Here is an 8,532-nt window from a genome sequence, read left to right as displayed (position 1 = left end):
GTTTTATGCATGTTGTTATTTCTTTTATTTTTTATGTTATTACCCTGCAAATATAACACAAATAAAAGCTTTAAACAACTTCATAAAACGTTCCGTTACACTCGATTCTTTTTCGCATCTAAAAGGACAAAGCTTTAATTTATTTCTTTTTTCTTCGAGCTAGAATGTAAACCCGCATTAAAAGCGGCATAACTCTCTGCTCAAAAATCGAAATTTAATGATTCTTGAATCAAATTAAAGCTCCGTCTGTCCTCTGTCCAATGCCACCGGTTTCGGCTCAAAAGGACATCGGAGCCGCCAGTTATGGCGATTTTACTCCGAGGTGCGCGGCTGTCTGAAACTCCAGTTTTTTAGAAATCCGGATTTTCAAACCCCACTACCATGAGTTATAGAACTCTAATGAGAAAACTTTCTTGAGCAAAAATGTTTTTCATATGATTATAAACATGATGTGTAAAGATTAAAAGTTTTGTTTTTTGAAAGATTAATTGAAATTGAATTTTTACAAAACTAGTTTGAATTTTGAAAAACCGTTTTCACTTTCAAACTTGAAAATATTTTGTCATCCAAATCAAATAAGTTTTCAAAATGTTTTCAAAACTATATCTATATCACATATGTTCAAAATCTATATGCTCTTGAAAATTTGAGTGGGAGGTCTCCTTGTAGACAAGCCGAAAAATAAAAAGATGTGTAATCTCAAACTTTCAAGTGTTCGAGTGAGTTGAAGTTCACACTTCCCTCACGCACTTTCCCGAAATAGAAAATAGGAAAAGATCGAGTATGTCCCTTGTGCCTTTATGCACTAATACTGCTCTGAACATGTCGATCTAGGATTCTCTTCTAGTTGTCCGCTCTGTCGCTCTCTAACTAGGAAATTTGTTTCCGAACTTATAAGAGTCGATGAACCAACTCCAAAAACTAAGTGGGAGGGTTATATTCGTTGTTTGTAACCCGCGATCCCCAACACTAGTGAAAGATGCAATAACGTGGGACTAAGAGCCGCTCTTGCGACCCTCACTTAAATGTGAGTACTCCAAGGCGTTATTGCTTCGATCATTGCTCAATAAGCTACGTCCGAGAGTGATGCAATGATGGCAAGGCCTCCCCTTGGGGGATTGTTTTTCAAAGCTGATCTTTTGGACTAAGTGGTTGGTTGCACACTTAGGCTCAATCCCTAGTATCCTTCCTTAAGGCTCTGCGAAAGGATGTGAGTGATCAAACCAATTTACAAGGTGGCTAGTCAAAATAGATGTATTGACGTCTTGGCTTAGCATTAATGATGTGTCATTTACTTATAAAAGGAGATTTTTTGCGGCCTTCTCTTGAGGGAGTAAATTATCGTTTGGTTTATAACACCTTTGGGTTTTACAAAAGTCTTAATGAAACTTAAATCCTAAACCAAAGACTAATCATAAACTTGTTTCAACTGTTATAGGCAATATGTCTCTCAACCCTCTCTCAACAATTCTTTCCTCGAATAAACTCGAAGGCGACAATTACGTCGACTGGAAACGTAACCTCGACATAGTCCTTACTGTCGACAAGCACAAATGGGTTCTCACCACCCCCTGTCCTCAAACGAATGATGATTCGACGCAAGAGGAGAAAGACGTCCTGGCGGCCTGGCTTCGATCCGATGAGATTGCGAGATGCTATATTTTGGCATCAATGAACAATGTGTTGCAACAACAACATCGTGATTTCGAAACTGCCACCGATATGCTCTACAATCTCCATGAGATGTTTGGAGGGCAAGGACGTCAAGCTAGGCAACAAGCGGTCCGACAATTCATGAACTGTCGTATGAAGGCTGGAACTCCCGTTAGAGATCATATGATGCTGATCATTAGCTATCTCAACGAGATGGAGATTCTTGGATCTGAGATTGATGGGGAGACCAAAATAGATATGATCTTGGAAACTCTCCCCGAAACCTTTGATACCTTCAAGTTGAACTATTCCATGAACAAGCTGGAGTACACTGTTACCGAGCTCATGAAGGAACTTCAAACCGCTGAGGCACTCACTAAGAAAAAGAGGGCTCAAGGAGAAGTACATGCTACTGCCTCCACCTCTGGATCTAAGAAGAGACCTCGCAACGCCGAGAAGAAGAACCAACTTAAGGTTCAAGCGAAGAAGAAGGCGCCAAAGGCTCCGAAGGTGGACAAGTCTAAAGACAAGTGCCACCACTGCAACGAGCCTGGTCACTGGCGTAGGAACTGTCCCGCCTACCTCAAAACCAAAGCTAAAGGTATTGTACTTGTTACTGAAGCCTGTTTAGTAGCTGATAATGTATCATCGTGGATTATTGACTCCGCTGCTACTAACCATATTTGCTGCTCCTTGACTGGTTTTAGGAAAAGCAAAAGCTTAGAGGATGGCGACTTCTGCTTCAAGTGGGGTGATGAGAGCGTGGTGTCTGCGAAGGCTGTGGGATCTGTGACGCTATCTTTTGAAGATCGAACTTTAAATTTGAATAATGTTTATTATGTTCCTTCCTTTGGGAAAAACCTAGTATCTGTTGCTCAACTTTTCGAGCAAGATTATTATTTAAAGTTTATAAAGAATGGAATTCGTATTTCTTTTTCTAATTCTTTCGTCACTGATGCATGTATGAAGAATGGTCTTTTTTACATCTATCCCACTCAACCTTCTCTTTTAGACACCGAAATAGATAACGATCTAATTAGGGAGCCAAAGAGGATCAAACTTTCTGAATCCTCCGATCTAACAAAATCAACATACCTCTGGCACTTAAGACTTGGTCATATCAGTCTAGATAGGATTAAGAGACTTGTGAGGGATGGTCCACTCCAAGCCTCTGCAATAGGTTCACTACCTACTTGTGAATCCTGCATAGAAGGAAAAATGACTAAGCGACCTTTCTCCGATAAGGGTCGAAGAGCCACTGAGTTGCTGGAACTAATACATTCTGATGTATGTGGTCCGCTCAACCAACAGGCACGTGGAGGATACGAATACTTCGTTACCTTCACTGATGATTACTCAAGATATGGGTTTGTCTATTTGCTTAAGCACAAATCCGAGACCTTTAACGTATTTAAGGTCTTTAGGGCTTTAGTGGAAAAGCAAACTGGCAAAGTGATCAAAACCCTTCGATCTGATCGAGGTGGTGAGTATATGTCTGGAGAGTTCGATGACTTTCTTAAAGAAGAAGGTATCGCTTCTCAGCTTACCGCGCCTGGCACACCTCAACAAAACGGAGTGTCAGAGAGAAGAAACCGAACTCTTATGGAGATGGTTAGATCGATGATGAGTTACTCATCACTCCCGCTTTCCTTTTGGGGATATGCCCTCGAAACAGCCGCCTACATTCTGAACCAAGTTCCGTCCAAAACGGTTCCTGGTACTCCTTATGAACGATGGACTGGCCGTAAAGTGAATCTTGGCCGCATCCGAATTTGGGGTTGCCCTGCACACGTGCTGAGGCAAAAGACTAGCAAGTTGGCTAGTAGATCAGAATTGTGCCTGTTTGTAGGATATCCGAAGGAAACCAAAGGTTTTACTTTCTATAGTCCCGAGGACGATAAGACTTTCGTTAGCACGAATGCTCGTTTCCTTGAGGAGGACTTTATGAAGGATGCGAAACCTAGAAGCAAAATTGTGCTTGAAGAAAAGTTGGGTGAGGAAGCTTCTACCTCATCTGTAAGAACTGTTCTTACCCCAACTGAAACACAACCTAACTCATCAGAATCTCGTCAAGTAGTACTTCGACGTAGTGGGAGGGCTACTCAAAAGCCTGACAGGTACATGTCTTATGGAGACTCTCTTGTAGCCGTCTCTGACATGGATGATCCTGTTTCCTATAGCCAAGCAATGGCTTGTTCTGAATCAAACCTTTGGCTTAACGCCATGAAAGTTGAGATGCACTCGATGTATGTCAACAAAGTCTGGAAACTTGTAGACCTTCCTGAAGGGATTAAACCCGTAGGGTGTAAGTGGATATACAAGAAGAAAAGGGGTCCTGATGGGAACGTTGAGACGTTCAAAGCACGACTTGTGGCGAAGGGTTATACCCAACAAGAAGGGATTGACTATGAAGAAACCTTCTCGCCAGTCGCGATGCTTAAATCCATCCGCATGCTCCTATCCATAGCTGCAGCTCTCGACTATGAGATCTGGCAAATGGATGTCAAGACAGCTTTTCTGAATGGCAATCTTGACGAGCGCATTTACATGGCTCAACCAGACGGTTTCGTGGATAAAGGTCAAGAGACCAAGGTTTGTGAGTTGCTTAAATCCATTTATGGACTAAAGCAAGCATCTAGGTCATGGAATATTAGATTCGATGAAACTGTAAAGAGCTTCGGCTTTGAACAGTCAATAGATGAGCCTTGTGTTTACAAGTTAATACACGAAGGCAAAGTTGTGTTTCTGGTACTATATGTCGATGATATACTACTCATTGGTAATGACGTGGGTAAATTATCTGAGGTTAAGGTCTGGCTAGCAAAGCAATTCGATATGAAGGATCTAGGAGAAGCCGCGTACATTCTGGGAATCCAAATCTTTCGAGATAGGAAAAACCGGACCCTGTCGCTCTCTCAAGCATCTTATATTGATAAGGTGATGGATCGCTTCTCGATGCAAGACTGCAAGAGGGGTCAAACACCCTTTAGGCATGGAGTTTCACTCTCTAAGGACCAGTCTCCCAAGACTGCACAAGAGATTGAAGACATGAGGAAAATTCCTTACGCCTCTGCCGTAGGAAGCCTCATGTATGCTATGCTTTGCACCCGACCTGATATATGTTTCGCCGTTGGCGTAGTTAGTCGTTTCCAATCCAACCCTGGACCCGAGCACTGGATTGCTGTTAAGCATGTTCTTAAGTATCTTCGAAGAACTAGGAACTTGATGCTTACATACTCAGGTACTGACCTGACTATGACGGGATATACCGACTCCGATTTTCAAGCGGATAAGGATTCCAGGAAATCCACTTCGGGATCTGTGTTCATCCTTAACGGTGGAGCTGTTGTGTGGAGAAGTATTAAGCAATCTTGCATTGCTGACTCCACAATGGAAGCAGAATATGTGGCTGCTTGTGAAGCATCCAAAGAGGCTGTATGGCTTAGAAAGTTCCTTAAGTATTTGGAAGTTGTTCCAAACGTCGACGAGCCCATGACCCTTTATTGTGATAATAGTGGGGCTGTCGCTAACTCAAAGGAACCTAGAAGCCATAAGCGCTCTAAGCATATTGAAAGGAAATACCATTTGATTCGAGAGATCGTGCAGCGCGGAGACGTGGAAGTGAAGAAGATCTCAACGGTGGACAACCTCGCAGATCCATTCACCAAGGCCCTAGCGAACAAGGTCTTCGACCAACATCGTGAGGGATTAGGCATGAAGGACTACACACACCTTCTTTGAGTCAAGTGGGAGTTTGTTGTCAATGGTGCCCACAAGAAGAGTTGTAGTCTTTATTTTGAACATTTGATGTAATAAAGTCTCATGAAGACTCTTGCTTGTAATTGCCTATTCATTCATTAATAAAGTTGAAACGTTCATTCAATCTTCCTTGTCTGAAGCTTTATGATAAAACCATAGTCTTATAGTCCATAAACAAACTTAACAACTTACGAAGAGACAAATGTAGATTTGCATGAACAAACTCTTCGTAGTTTGCTTAAAACGATATATTCGCAATCTTAGGGTCAAAGGACTATTGACCTCAGTATGATTGTTAGAAGGATCTATGATGTCTGGTTATGAGGCATTGAGAGTTAGGAACTCTATAGTTCTTCTAGGTACCTTCCGAAGGTACTGAATTGACCAGTGCACTTCTAGAGACAAGATAAGAACAAACCATTTAACCTCTTATGTCTCGAAGTCACTATGTATGAATTGCATCATGCTTACCTTAATCCTGAAATGAGACATGCCATTTCACACCTTAGTATTCTCATTTGAGAAAGTCAAAGTTCGGACTCACTATGTGATTCCGAACAAGGCCTATTGGTGAAGTACTAAGTTGTGAGTCTGTCATGAGTAACTTTGTGAAGTTCTCATAGATATGGAATTCATGTACAAGATTGCTGAAATGCAATGTATGTCACCTCATGCTTTGTTCCTTGGAGTGTGAATAAATGAACTGGCCAGTGTCCAAATTGAGTCTTGACTCTTTTGGATGAAACAATGTGACTTGTTAGCTCCTCGTCAATACATTGTTTCTAACTTATTCACAAGCGACAAAGGAGTTGAGGAAATAACAGCTAGAAGGGTAAAATGGTAATTTAGTAAATCCCGACTAGCTGATGACATTCATGAAGGGTAAACATAGATAATATTCAGTGGATCCGCTCATCATAATTAGGTCGAATTCTTGAGTAGAAAATAAATTCATTTGAACCGAGAGATTTTCAGTGTCAGCTCTTTAGTGGAGTCAGTTGGCATTAAGCTAAACTTGGAAAAGGTTTGTGAACTTTTGAGTCCAAGTGTTTAGCTAAAGCTTTGTTCATTTGGGTCCATGAGGTCACTGTCACGAATCACATCGATAGGAATAGTTAAACTGGAAGCTAAGCCAAAACAAGAACGAAAATAGTTAAAAGGGTATTTTTGTCTTTTGAGACATAAGGATGAAATGGATGTCAATAAATTTTGACAAGTTCATTTGATGACTTAATGTCACTCGGCCATAATATGATTAATTGGGCCTTGTGAATTAATTTCATTTCATAAGAATTTTATTGAAAACTCTTAATGGGCCTTTTTCATGTTCTCATGAATAAATGAAGAAGCTTCTAGAAGCTCCTTCTAGAAGTGAAATGGGCGCCCATAATACCCAAGGAAAGAGAGTTTATTTTGTGCATAAATGTATTTAGATACTTGCCAAAAGAAAAAGAGGAAACAAATTTCCCACACATGCTTGTAGGAAATTCGGCCAAGTGAGAAAAGGGAAAGCCAAGGAACAAAAAAGGAAACAAATCCTAGCCTCTAGGAGGCAGCCTTGGGCGCCCAACATGGAATGGGAAATGAAGGATTTTTGCTCATGAATATGTGATATTCTATAGAAGAGGAAACTACCTTATTGAAGGTGAGACCTCTCCTATAAATAGGAGCCCCATTTCCTCACAATTCATTCATCCAAGTTTAAGAGATTTGAGAGACTCTCTCTCTAGAACTTGGCCGAAGTCCTCTTCTCTCTCTCTCTAGTTTATTTTCGGTTTTCTCTTGTCTTGGCACCTAGGTCCTCACTCGACCTAGTCTTTAGCTCTGCGACTTCGAGACTCGTTCTCAAGTCGTAGTGTTTAAAAGTGCCCACTCACTAATTCCTTCTTTTCGAGTGATTTAGTGATAGAAACTATCGTGGTTGCTCGAGTTCCCGAGGAAAGAAAAGAGAGACGTGCTGCGAGGAGAGACGAACGTTGCCAACCTTCCAAAGGCTCATCAACGTTCAAGCATCAAAAAGGTTAGTAACTTTTATAGCTCATATTAGTTTTTATTTACATGCATATGCTCTTGTCTAGGTTAGTAAAAACTAGTTTTACTTAAAAAGAAAATTTTTAAAATTCCGCCGCTTAACGAAGCGTTAAACTTTTTCTTAAACCCTAGATCGATTCCAACAAATATGTGGTTAATACCCCCCACGTCAAGGAGGGGAGCAAAACGAACCCCCCGCCTCAAACTCGGGGTCCTCTACGACCTCCGCGCCGGGTCCGGATCGTTGGGGACCTTCATCGTCAGGCACGAACCACCCGCTCATCGCCATTAGATCCGGAGACTCAAACAACGACCCTTGCCACCTCGAGTCCGGAATCGCCTTGATCACAGCTACGAGTTCGGAGTCCTCGGCATCCCCGACGGATGGAAAATTGGCCGCGGGTCCAAACGTTAAGGGCACCGCCCCGGAAGCAGACTCGAACACCCACACCCAAGGGTATCGATGCTTCGAGGTAACTTTGGTAATGATGGAGAGGCGCTTCCGAGGGGTCGCCAGGTATAAACCCGGTTTCCCCGGGACCCCGCGAACGACCACGAGATCTTGGATGTCATCTGCAGTGACCGCCCTTCTCTTTGCTCTATAGAGCATCATGTGGCACGCCACGACCACCCGATAGAAGGATGGGGACATCTGCGACGCGTGCACTCCCAATCAGATCAACAACTCTTGGATCACTAGCTGAAAGGGTAACCGTAGCCCTCCGCGGAGACTTGCCTCGTGAATGGCGGCGTACCCCTTCCGTGGGCGAGTCGGGAGGTCGTCGGGCAACGGTCGCAGGATCGATATGAATGACGGGATGCCGAAGCGCTTCCTCAGACCTAAGAAGCTGGCGAGCGAGAGCGAGCTGGAGATATCGACGCCCGAGCAGTCCAGGTCGCCTCGGATTGCAGATCCCTCGATCGGGAAGGCCAAGGCTCACGACTCCTCTTGCATGGTCAAAGTGATGGCAGAAATCGGTGTGGCGCGGCGACCCGATGATTCCCCCGAGCACTCAACATCGGGGGCGATTCTCGGCTCGGCGAGTCCTTCGCAGCGGTCGCCCGAGCCGACCGGATGATCCCTTGCGT

Source organism: Urtica dioica, chromosome 5 (genome assembly GCF_054948205.1).
Source record: "Urtica dioica subsp. dioica isolate 48M chromosome 5, U.dioica_male_clone48M_v1_H2, whole genome shotgun sequence".
NCBI classification, from domain to species: Eukaryota; Viridiplantae; Streptophyta; class Magnoliopsida; order Rosales; family Urticaceae; genus Urtica; species Urtica dioica.
This window is presented reverse-complemented; position numbering follows the sequence as displayed.